Source organism: Phocoena sinus, chromosome 3 (genome assembly GCF_008692025.1).
Source record: "Phocoena sinus isolate mPhoSin1 chromosome 3, mPhoSin1.pri, whole genome shotgun sequence".
Taxonomy (NCBI): domain Eukaryota; kingdom Metazoa; phylum Chordata; class Mammalia; order Artiodactyla; family Phocoenidae; genus Phocoena; species Phocoena sinus.
The window spans coordinates 46488565-46501910 of NC_045765.1; the positions used below are offsets into that span (position 1 = coordinate 46488565).

Sequence of the window (13346 nt, forward strand, 5' to 3'; positions counted from 1 at the left end):
AAAAAGCGTTCGGATTGAGTAGGTTGAGAGGGGGCCTGAGATTCTACATTCCTCACAAGCTCCCTGGTGACTCCAATGCTGCTGGTTGGGGACCACACTTTGAGTGGCTAGACTTAGAGCAATTCTCCCTTAGAGCAATTCTCCCTGCTTCTGGTAGGTTAACAACCGTAGTGCAAGCCACCACACAGTCTCCACGAAGCCTGCATTAATGAGAGGTGTCCTCCCGTTCCCTCTGCATGTTCTGGTCTCTGCCTGCCTTCCCACCTCTTGTGATGTCACTCTCCCCTTCCTTTGCTTTGCCCCAATGTATTTTAGTTCCTCAGGTACATCAAGCTTTTACTCATCTCAGTGCCTTTGCATATGCTGTTCTCTGTGCCCAGAATGCTCCCATCCCCACTTTTCCCTTGGTACTTTGTTGTCATCCTTCAGTAAGGGCATGAAGTGAGTTTCTTTCTGCTCCTCTTTTTTGGTGCCCTATTTGTGTCTGTGTGGCAGGTAACTTTGTGAGCCATCTCTTTTTCTGTTTACTTATTTACAATCTGTTTCCTCTTTTAGACCACAGCTACATGAGAGCTCACACCTGCCTTGCACACACAGTTGTATCCTCCGTGCTCCTGCTTCACAGCAGATGCTCAATAAGTAAATATTTGCTGGGCCTGTGTGTAGCCAGGGAGCAAGGGAACATTCTTGAGTCTACTTTTGCAAATTTGAGCCACCTGTTTCAGGGGGCTGTGGTGGGGATGATACTTAGAAGAATCATAGAATGAAAGGTCAGAAAAGGAGCTCCCTTTAAGCCACATCTCATCATCAGAGATGTCAAAATGTGAAAAAAGTATATATCTTAGAATGGACGAAATAAAGTAAGTGTAACATTTCTTAAACAGTTATGTCAAAATTTGCAACATTAAATTAAACAAAGAACTTCATAGGACTTTTGGCAATGTGCTTGTGATTCTCTGAGGGGAGAGACAGTGGCTGTGGCCGAGACTCTGATTCACTTACCCAGTGGCCATTCCCTGTCTGCCCCATTTCTCTTCTTTGCCAATGGGGCACCTGCCTCCAACTTTCGAGGCTGAAAATGCCAATTACTCAATTTCCCATCTGTTTTTGTAGCAAGGGCATGAGCCTCTTCTGCAGTTCTGCCAGCAGAACCTGCAGAGAAGCCTACTGAGGACTTCTGGGAAGGTTTTTCTGCTTAAAAGAGACACTCAAAGGGAAATTTCTTTCCTGTTTTTTGATGTGATTGTGTGAGGACATGATGCCTAGAGCCACAGCAGGCTCTTGTAAACCTGAGGAGTCACACCTGAGAATGGTGGAGTGGAGCAATGCAAAGAACCTGGGCAAGGATGGAATAAAGAGGTGCCAAGAATCTGGGCTCCCGACAGCATCACTGAGCTGCTGAATCACTGAGCTGCTGAATCGACTAGCCCTGCACCTTGGACCTCTCTCTGGTTGTGGAAGATGATATGTGTTCTCCTCGTTTAAGACACTTTTTTTTTTTTTTTTTTTTTTTTGCGTTACACGGGCCTCTCACTGGCGTGGCCTCTCCCGTTGCGGAGCACAGGCTCCGGACGCGCAGGCTCAGCGGCCATGGCTCACGGGCCCAGCCGCTCCGCGGCATGTGGGATCTTCCCGGACCGGGGCACAAGCCCGTGTCCCCTGCATCGGCAGGCGGACTCTCAACCACTGCGCCACCAGGGAAGCCCTAAGCCATTTTTTTTTTGCGGTACGAGGGCCTCTCACTGTTGTGGCCTCTCCCGTTGCGGAGCACAGGCTCCGGATGCGCAGGCTCAGCGGCCATGGCCCACGGGCCCAGCTGCTCCGCGGCATGTGGGATCTTCCCGGACTGTGGCACGAACCCGTGTCCCCTGCATCGGCAAGCACACTCTCAACCACTGCGCCACCAGGGAAGCCCCTAAGCCACTTTTAAGAGGCACTCTTTACTTGTAGCTGAAAGCATCCTGACCGATAAGAGTGGTTAAACTGGTTTCTTCAGTCAGTGAGGAGGGAATTGGCTCCTGGCTCCACCACAGGAATTATATGCCCTCTTCAAAGCTGCTTCCTCCTCTGAGACGCAGGTAAGAAGAATGGCTACCTCTTGGGTTGTTACAGAGGCTTAAACGAAATGATGGGTGGAAAATTCTCAGCATAGAACTTGGCACATTGTCGGTACTTAATAATGAGGAACGGTTATTATTACTATTATTTTAAAATTGAAGTATAGTTGGTTTACAATTTTGTGTTAGTTTTGGGTATACAGCAAAGTGTTTCAGTTACATATATATGTATTATTTTTTATTCAGATTATTTTTCATTATAGGTTATTACAAGATATTAAATATTGTTCCCTGTGTCATACAGTAAATCTTTGTTGCTTATCTATTTTGTATAGAATAGTGTCTGTTAATCCCAAACTCCTAATTTATCCTTCCCCCCGACTCCCTTTCCGTTTTGGTAACCATAAGCTTGTTTTTTATGTCTGTGAATCTGTTTCTGATTTGTAAACAGATTAATTTGTATTATTTTCTATATTCCATATATAAGTGATATCATATAATATTTGCTTTCTCTGTCTGACTTCACTTATTGTGATATTCTCTAGGTCCATCCATGTTGCTGCAAATGGGCAATATTTCATTCTTTTTTATAACTGAGTAATATTCCATTGTATATATATACCACATCTTCTTTATCCATTCATCTGTTGATGGACATTTAAGTTGTTTCCATGTCTTGACTATTGTTAATAATACTGCAGTGAACATTGGGGTGCATGTATCTTTTTGAATTAGGAGTTAAGGTTTTGTGTTTTTTGCATGTATGCCCAAAAGTGGGATTGCTGGATCATATGGTAGCTCTATTTTTAATTTTATTTTCTACTTTTAGTTTTTTAAGGAACCTTCATACTGTTTGTTCTCCATAGTGACTGCACCAATTTACATTCCCACCAACAGCGAAGGAGGGTTCCCTTTTTTCCACATCCTGTCCAACATTTATTATTTACAGACATTAAAAAAATTTTTTTTTAATTTATTCATTTATTTTGGCCACACCATGTGGCATGCAGGATCCTAGCTCCCCGACCAGGGACTGAACCTGCGTCCCCTGCAGTGGAAGTTCAGAGTCCCAACCACTGACTGCCAGGGAAGTCCTATTTGCAGACTTTTTGATGATAGCCATCCTGACTTGTGTAAGGTGATACCTCATTGTGGTTTTTATTTGCATTTTTCTAATAATTAGCAATGTTGAGCATCCTTTCATGTGCCTGTTGGCTGTCTTTATGTCTTCTTTGGAGAAATGTCTATTTAGGTCTTCTGCCTGTCTTTTGATTGAGTTGTTTGTTTTTTTTATATTGAATTGTATGAGCTGTTTGTATATTATGGAAATTAACCCCTTGTTGGTTGCATCATTTGCAAATATTTTCTCCCATTCCATAAGGTTGTCTTTTTGTTTTGTGGAAAAGCTTTTAAGCTTGATTAGGTCCCATTTGTTTATTTTTGCTTTTATTTCTTCTCCTTTGGGTGATTGATCTAAGAAAATATTCTACGATTTATGTCAGAGAATGTATTGCCTGTGTTCTCTTCTAGGAATTTTATGATGTCATGTCTTATATTTAAGTCTTTAAACCATTTTGAGTTTATTTTTGTATATGGCTTGAGGACATGTTCTAATTTCATTGATTTACATGAGGCTGTCCAGCTTTCCCAACACCACTTGATGAAGAGACTTTTTCCCATTTTATATTCTTGCCTCCTTTGTCAAAGATGAGTTGACTGTAGGTGTGTAGGTTTATTTCTGGGCTCTCTAGTCTGTTCCATTGATCTGTATGTCTGTTTTTGTACCAATACCACACTGTTTTGATTACGGGAGCTTTGTAGTATTGTCTGAAGTCTGGGAGGGTTATGCCTCCTACTTGTTTTTTTTTTTTTCCTCAGGATTGCTTTGGCAATTCTGGGTCTTTTATGGTTCCATATAAATTTGGGGATTATTTGTTATGGTTCCGTGAAAAATGTTATGGGTAATTTGATAGGGATCACATTAAACCTGTAGTTTGCTTTAGGTAGTATTGCCATTTTAACAATATTAATTCTTCCTATCCAAGAGCATGGGATATCTTTCCATCTCTTTGAATCATCTTCAGTTTCCTTTAACAGTGTTTTATCTTTTAAAATATATTTTACAACTTTATTGAAGTATAATTAACATATAATAAGCAGCACATATTTAAAATGTACTATTTGATGAATTTTGATATATGAATACACCCATGAAATCATCAACCCCCAAAGTTCCTCCTCCCCCTTTGTAAAGTAATTCTCTCTATTCCCCACTCCCGTCCCCAAGTAATCCTGATCTGCTTTTTTTTAATTGAAGTATAGTTGGTTTACAGTGTTGTGTTAATTTCTGCTACATAGCAAAGTGACTCAGTTATATGGTTTATCCCAGGATATTGGATATAGTTCCCTGTGCTATACAGTAGGACCTTGTTGTTAATCCATTCTGTATGTAATAGTTTGCATCTACTAACCCCAAACTCCCAGTCCATCCCTCCCCTACCTTCATCCCCCTTGGCAACCACAAGTCTGTTCTCTATGTCTGTGAGTCTGTTTCTGTTTTGTACATACATTCATTTGTGCCATATTTTAGATTCCATATGTAAGTGATATCATGTGGTATTTGTCTTTCTCTTTTTGACTTATTTCACTTAGTATGATAATCTCTGGTTGCATCCATGTTGCTGTAAATGGTATTATTCATTCTTTTTTATGGCTGAGTAGTATTCCATTGTATATATGTACCACATCTTTATCCATTCATCTGTCAGTGGACATTTAGGTTGTTTCCATGTTTTGGCTGTTGTGAACAGTGCTGCTATGAACATAGGGGTGCATGTATCTTTTTGAATTATATTTTTGTCTGGGTATATTCCCAGGAGTGGGATTGCTGGATCATATGGTAATTCTATTTTTAGTTGTCTGAGGAACCTCCATACTGTTTTCCATAGTGGCTATACCAATTTACATTCTCACCAACAGTGTAGGAGGTTTCTCTTTTCTCCACATCCTCTTCAGCATTTGTTATTTGTAGACTTTTTTCTTTTTCTTTTTTTTTTTTTTGCGGTTTGCGGGCCCCTCACTGTTGTGGCCTCTCCCGTTGCGGAGCACAGGCTCCGGATGCGCAGGCTCAGCGGCCATGGCTCACAGGCCCAGCCACTCCGTGGCATGTGGAATCTTCCCAGACCGGGGCACGAACCCATGTCCCCTGCATTGGCAGGCGGACTTTCAACCACTGCGCCACCAGGGAAGCCCTGTTATTTGTAGACTTTTTAATGATGGCCATTCTGATCAGTGTGAGGTGGTACCTCATTGTAGTTTTGATTTGCATTTCTCTAATAGTGATGTTGAGCATCTTTTCATGGGCCTATTGGCCATATGTATGTCTTCTTTGGAAAAACGTCTATTTAGGTCTTCTGCTCACTTAAAAAAATTAATTTTTGGCTGGGTTGACTCTTCATTGCTGCACGTGGGCTTTCTCTAGTTGTGGCGAGCGGGGGCTACTCTTCGTTGTGGTGTGCAGGCTTCTCACTGCGGTGGCTTCTCTTGTTGCCGAGCACAGGCTCTAGGCACGCAGGCTTCAGTAGTTGTGGCATGCGGGCTCAGTAGTTGTGGCTTGCTGGCTCTAGAGCGCAGGCAGGCTCAGTAGTTTCAGCACATGGGCTTAGTTGCTCCACTGCATGTGGGATCTTCCTGGACCAGGGCTCGAACCCATGTCCCCTGCGTTGGCAGGCGGATTCTTAACCACTGCTCCACCAGGGAAGCCCTTTCTGCCCATTTTTTGATTCGGTTATTTTGTTTTTGTTGAGTTGTGTGAGCGGTTTGTATATTTTGGAGATTAAGCCCTTGTTGGCCACATCATTTGCAAATATTTTCTACCATTCCATAGCTTGTCTTTTTGTTTTGTTTCTGGTTTCCTTTGCTGTGCAAAAGCTTAATAAGTTTGATTAGGTCCCATTTGTTTATTTTTGTTTCTGTTTCTATTACCTTGGGAGACAAACCTAAGAAAACATTGGTATGATTTATGTCAGAGAATGTTTTGCCTGTGCTCTCTTCTAGGAATTTTATGGTGTCATGTCTTATGTTTTAAGTCTTTAAGCCATTTTGAGTTTATTTTTGTGCATGGTGTGAGGCTGTGTTCTAACTTCATTGATTTACATGCAGCTGTCCAACTTTCCTAGCACCACTTGCTGAAGAGACTTTTTCCCATTTTATATTCTTGCCTCCTTTGTTGAAGATTAATTGACCATAGGTGTGTGGGTTTATTTCTGGGCTCTCTAGTCTGTTCCATTGATCCGTATGTCTGTTTTTGTACCAATACCACACTGTTTCGATTATAGGAACTTTGTAGTATTGTCTAAAGTCTGGGAAGGTTATGCCTCCTGCTTTTTTTCTTCCCTCAGGATTGCTTTCACAATTATGGGTCTTATATGGTTCCATATAAATTTTAGGGTTGTTATAGTTCTGTGAAAAATGTCATGAGTAATTTGATACAGATCACATTAAATCTGTAGATTGCTTTGGACAGTATTGCCATTTTAACAATACTAATTCTTCTAATCCAAGAGCATGGCATGTCTTTCCATTTCTTTGAGTCATCTTTAATTTCCTTTATTAATGTTTTATAGTTCTCAGTGTATAAGTCTTTCATCTCCTTGGTCAGGTTTATTCCTAGGTACTTTCTTTGGTGTGATTTTAAAAGATACGGGTTTTTTTTTTTTTTTTTACATTACCTTACTGATATTTCATTGTTAGTGTAAAGAAATGCAGTCCATTTCTGAGTGTTAATCTTGTATCCTGATACTTTGCTGAATTCATTTATCAGTTTTAGTAGTTTTTGTGTGGAATCTTTAGGGTTTTCTATATATAGTATCATATCATCTGCATATAGTGACAATTTTACCTTCCAATTTGGATATATTTTATTTCTTTTTCTTGTCTGATTGCTGTTGCTAGGACTTTCAATATTGGGTTGAATAGAAGTGGTGCGAGTCGGCATCCTTATCTTGATCCAGAAATTAGCTTTTCACCATTGGGTATATTATGTTTGCTGTGGGTTTGTCATAAATGGCTTTTATTATGTTGAGATATGTTCCCTCTGTACCCACTTTGCTAAGAGTTTTTATCATGAATGGATGCTGAATTTTATCAAATGCTTTCTCTGGATCTATTGAGATGATCATGTGGTTTTTGTTTTTTCTTCTGTTAATGTGGTGTATCACAGTGGTTGAACCATCCTTGTGAAGAAACCCCGCTTGATTGTGGTGTATGATCTTTTTTATGTGTTGTTGGAGTCAGTTTGCTAATATTTTGTTGAGAATTTTTGCATCTATATTCATCAAAGATATTGGCCTGTAATTTTCTTTTTTGGTGATATCTTTGTCTGGTTTTGATATCAGGGTGATGGTGGCTTCATAGGATGTCTTTGGGAGTGTTCCCTCCTCTTCAGTCTTTCAGAAGGATTTGAGAAGGATTGGTATAAGTTCTTTGTATGTTTGGTAGAATTTTCCTGTGAAGCCATCTGTTTCTAGACTTTTGTTTGTAGGGAGTTTTTGGTTTTTTTAAATTTTATTACAGATTCTATTTTACTTCTAGTGATCAGTTTGTTCAAATTATCTATCTCTTGATTCAGTTTTGGTGGACTGTATGTTTCTAGAATGTTGTCCATTTCTTCTAGGTTGTCAAATTTGTTGGCATATAATTGTTCATATTATAGTATTATTTTATGATTTTTTGCACTTATGTGGTATTGAGATTTCTCCTTTCTTATTTTGTTGATTTGGGTTCTCTTTTCTTCTTGGTGAGCCTAACTACAGGTTTGTCAATTTTGTTTACCCTTTCAAAGAACCAGCTCTTGGTTTTATTGACTATTTTTCTATCTTTTAAATCTCTATTTTATTTATTTCCTCTCTGAGCTTTATTATGTCCTTCCTTCTGCTGACTTTAGGTTTTGTTTGTCCTTCCTTTTCTAATTCTTTTAGGATGGAGGTAGGTTTACTTGAGACTTTTCTTGTTTTTTGAGGAAGGCCTGTATCACTATGAACTTCCCTCTAAGATCTGCTTTTGCTGAATCTGATAGATTTTGTATGGCTGTGTTTTCATTGTAATTTGTCTCAAGGTATTTTTTTATTTTCCTTTGTGATTTCCTTGTCTCGACCCATTGGTTTTTTAGTAGCATGTTGTTTAGTCTCCATGTAATCGATGTTTTTTTCTCATTTCTTTTCCTGTGGTTGATTTCTAGTTTCGTGCCATTGTGGTCAGAGAATATGCTTGAAATAATTTCTGTACTCTTGAGGTTTGTTTTGTGCCCTAGTATGTGGTCATTCCTAGAGAATCTTCCATGTGTACTTGAAAAGAATGTGTATTCTGGGTTTTTTTGGATGTAATATCCTGGAAATATAAATTAAGTCTAACTGTTCTATTGTATCATTTAGGACCTCTGTTGCCTTATTGATTTTCTGTCTGGAAGATCTGTCCATTGATGTGAGTGAGGTGATAAAGTCTCCTACTATTATTGTATTCCCATCAATTTCTCCCTTTATGTCTGTTAGTATTTGTTTTATGTATTTGGGTGCTCCTATATTGGGTGCATATATGTTGATGAGTGTAAAATCCTCTTCTTTTATTGAGCGTTTTATCATTATATAGTGTCCTTCTTTGTCTTCCTTTATGGCCTTTGTTTTAAAGTTTATTTTGTCTGGTATGAGTATTGCGACTCCTGCTTTCTTGTCATTTCCGCTTGCCTGAAATATATTTTTCCATTCCCTCACTTTAAATCTATGTGCATCCTTTGCTGTAAAGTGAGTCTCTTGTAGGCAGCATATTGTAGGCTCTTGTTTTTTAATCCAGTTTGCCACTCTATGTCTTTTGATTAGAGCATTTAGTCCATTGACATTGAAGGTAATTATTGATAAATATGTATTTATTGCCATTTTAAACCTTGTTTTCCAGTTGATTCTATGTTTCTTCTTGTTCCTTTTTCTTTTTGTGGTTTGATGATTTCTTTTATCTTATGCTTGTGTTCTCTTCTTTTTGGTTTTTGTGGATCTACTGTATGTGTTTGATTTGTGGCTACTCTGTTTTTCAAGTATGTTAACCCTTTCCTATATCTGCTTGCTTTAGACTGATAGTCATATAGGCTCAAATACATTCTAAAAAAAAGATGTCCTCTTTTACATCTTCATGTTTATCCTTTTGCTGTTCCTGTGTTTATCATCACTTTCCAAATAGGTTTTTTTTTTCTTTTTGATCTGTATACTGGCTTATTTAAGTGATTTACTTTCCAATTGTAATTTTCTCTTTCCTATGTCTTCTTGCTTCTTTTCCATTTAGAGAAGACCTTTCAGTATTTCTTTTAGGATAGGTTTAGTATTGCTGTATTCTTTTAGTTTTTGCTTGTCTGAGAAATTATTTATCTCTCCTCCTATTTTTTATTTTTTAAAGATTTTTTTGATGTGGACCATTTTTAAAGTCTTTATTGAATTTGTTAGAGTATTGCTGTTTTTTGTTTTGGGTTTTTGGCCATGAGGCATGTGGGATCTTGGCTCCCTGACCAGGCATCGAACCTGCACCCCCTGCATTGGAAGGCGAAGTCTTAACCACTGGACCCCTAGGGAAGTCCCTCTCCTTCTATTATTTTTTTTAATTAATTAATTAATTAATTAATTATGGCTACATTGGGTCTTTGTTGCTGTGCGTGGGCTTTCTCTAGTTGCGGTGAGTGGGGGCTACTCTTCGTTGCAGTATGCAGGCTTCTCACCGCGGTGGCTTCTCTTGCTGCAGAGCATGGGCTCTAGGCGCGTGGGCTTCAATAGCCGTGGCATGCGGGCTCAGTAGTTTTGACTCACAGGCTCTAGAGTGCAGGCTCAGTAGTTGTGGCACATGGGCTTAGTTGCTCCACAGCATGTGGGATCTTCCCGGACCAGGGCTCAAACGTGTGTCCCCTGCATTGGCAAGCGGATTCTTAACCACTGTGCCACCAGGGAAGTCCCTCCTCCTATTTTAAATGATAATCTTGCTGGGTAGAATATTGTAGGTTGCAGATTTTTCCCTTTTCAAGACTTTGAATAATATTTTGCCACTCCCTTCTGGCCTGCATCGTTTCTGTAGAGAAATCAGCCTTATGGGGGTTCCCTTTTAATTAACTCTTTGTTTTTTTCTTGCTGCTTTTAGAATCCCTCTTTAACTTTTGCCATTTTTATTATAATATTTCTTGGTGTAGGTCTGCTTGTTCATCTTGTTTGGGACCCTCTGTGCTTCTTGTATCTGGATATCTATTTCCTTCTTTAGGTTTGGGAAGTTTTCAGCCATAATTTCTTCACATACATTTTCAATCCCCTTTTCTCTTTCATCTCCTTCTGGAATCCCTATTATGTGTGGATTGGCACACTTTGGTAGTGTAGACCCATATGTCTACGCTACGGTAGTGTGGTCTACACTACTATGCTAGGCCCATAGGTCTCTTATATTGCTTTCCTTTTTGTTTCATTTGGCTTTCTGTCTGCTGTTCTGATTGGGTAATTTCTATTATTCTCTCTTTCAGATCACTTTTTCTTTCTTCTCCATTATTCGTTCTGCTGTACATTACCTTTTCAGCTTTCGTCTTGGCAAATGAATTTTCTAATTTTTCTTGGCTGCTCCTCATAGTTTCTAATTCCTTTTTACAGTAATCTACATTTCTGTCAATGGCCTTTCTTAATTCCTGCAGTATTTTCATTACCTCCTTTTTTTTAAAACAAATTTTTAAAAAATTAATTAATTTAGTTTTGGCTGCACTGGGTCTTTGTTGCTGCACCTGGGCTTTCTCTAATTGTGGCGAGCGGGGGCTACTCTTCGTTGTGGTGTGTGGGTTTCTCATTGCAGTGGCTTCTCTTGTTGCAGAGCATGGGTTTTAGGCATGTGGGCTCAGTAGTTGTGGCTCATGGGCTTAGTTGCTCCGCGGCATGTGGGATCTTCCCAGACCAGGGCTCGAACCCATGTCCCCTGCATTGGCAGGCGGATTCTTAACCATTGCGCCACCAGGGAAGTGCCATTACCTCCTTTTTGAATTCGGTGTCTATTAGCTTGAAGAGGTCTGTTTCATTGTTTCTTCCTTCAGGGGAAATCTCTTGGTCTTTTAACTGGGAGTGGTTTCTCTGCTTCTTCATTTTACTTATATTTCTCTTACTCTGTGAGTTTAGGAGAAACAGTTATCTATTATAGTCTTAGAGGACTATTTATATGTGGGAGCATCCCTGTGTAGCTTATGTGGGTTTAATAATTTTTTGGCATGAGGGCTGCTTTCATTTGGATGCTTGCCATCTCTTTCCTCAGTGTGTGCTGGCCGTTATCCCCTTGATAGGGGGTGTGTAGGTGCATGGTCTATATGTGCTCCCAGGGAGGCGGGGGCAGTGATCGGCACCTGGTTGTGGGACTCTCATCGGCAGTGGCCAAAAAGCACTCCCAGGAAGTTGGGTGCAGCGATTGGTGCCTGCTCATAGGACTCTCGGTGGCAGCAGTGGCCCACGCCCACCTTTGGAGCCTGAGATGGCAGTGGTGCCTCCCGCCTGACCCCAGAGCTCGTGTAGGCAGTGTCCTGTTGCCTGAGAGCATGTGTGCAGAGAAGAAAGCTCCTATGGTGGTCCTGCCCCTCTCCTTGCCTGCCCCCCAACAATGGTACCTTGTCTTTCTGGCAGGCCCAGGCTATTTCCTGTACACCCTCTGTTATGGTGTACAACATCCTAGCCCTTTCAGGGGGCTCCTCCTTGCAGCCAGTTCCAGTCTTCTCCCCAGGTCTGATGTCCGAAGCCCAAGCCTCAGCACCCAAACCCCTCCCGCACCAGCAGACCAGCATCTCAAGCTGGGGAGTGCAGGGCAGTGGCACTGACTGTCTGTGCATGTCTCTCTCTGCTTTGCCTTCTGTATACTGGTTGCTGCACTCTCCTCCAAGGCTCCAAAGCTCCACCCTCTCCCTGCTGATCTCCCCACCAGTGAGGGGACTTCCCAGCGTGTCAGGACCTTTACTCTTTCACAGCTCCCTCCCAGTGGCACAGGTACCACCCGTATTCCTTTCTCTCTCTCTCTCTTTTTTTTTTTTTTTGTCCTATCCAGTTACCTGGAGATTTTTTTGCCCTTTTGAGAGTCTGAGGTCTTCTGACAGCATTCAGTAGATGTTCTGTGAGAACTGTTCCACATTTATTTTTGATGTATTTATGGGAGGATGGGAGCTCCATGTCCTACTCCTTAGATCTTTTTTTTTTTTTTTTTGCGGTACGTGGGCCTCTCACTGTTGTGGCCTCTCCCGTTGCGGAGCACAGGCTCCGGACGCGCAGGCTCAGAGGCCATGGCTCACGGGTCCAGCCGCTCTGCGGCATGTGGGATCCTCCCGGACCGGGGCACGAACCTGCGTCCCCTGCATCGGCAGGCGGACTCTCAACCACTGCGCCACCAGGGAAGCCCTACTCCTTAGATCTTGATCTGATCTCCTAACAAAGTTTTATAGTTCTTAGGGTCTAGGTCTTCCATGTCTTTGGCTAGGTTTTTTCCTAGGTATTTTTCTTTTTGAAGCAATTTTAAACAGGATTGTTTTTTTACTCTCTTTTTCTATTTTATTGTTAGTGAAAAGAAATGCAACAGATTTCTGTATGTTAATCTTGTATCCTGCTACTTGGCTGAATTCATTTATTCTAATAATTTTTGTGTGGAGGGTTTTCTATATAGAGTATCATATCATTTGCATGTAATGACAGTTCTACCTTTTCCCTTCCAATTTGTATACCTTTTATTTCTTTTTCCTGTCTGATTGCTGTCGCTAGGAATTCCAATACTATGTTGAATAGAAGTGGTGAGAGTGGGCATCCTGTCTTGATCCAGAATTTAGCAGGAAGGTTTTCAGCTTTTCACCATTGAGTATTATGTTGGCTGTGGGTTTGTCATAAATAGCTTTTATTATGTTGAGATAAGTTCCCTCTGTACGCACTCTGGTGAGTTTTTTTATTTATTTTTTTATCATGAATGGATGCTGAATTTTGTCAGATGCTTTTTCTGTATCTTTTGAGATGATCATGTGGTTTTTGTCTTTTCTTTTGTTAATGTGGTGTATCACATTGATTGATTTGCATATGTTGAACCATCCTTGTGACCCTGAATGAATTCAACTTGATCATGGTGTATGATCCTTTTCATATATTGTTGGGTTAGGTTTGCTAATGTTTTGTTGAGGATTTCTGCATCTATATTCATCAAAAATATTGGTCTGTAACTTTTCTATAGTGTCCTTGGTTTTGGTATCAGGGTGATGGTGGCTTCATAGAA

General features: G+C 40.5%; 1 long non-coding RNA gene across 1 annotated transcript; it reads left to right on the top strand.

The window, feature by feature from the left end:
- Positions 1–6945: 6945 nt before the first annotated feature.
- On the top strand, positions 6946–13020 carry LOC116750579. The gene is made up of 3 exons (XR_004349043.1): positions 6946–7002; positions 8002–8006; positions 12848–13020. It is a non-coding gene; the product is annotated as an uncharacterized LOC116750579 (long non-coding RNA).
- The last annotated feature ends 326 nt before the right edge of the window (positions 13021–13346 follow it).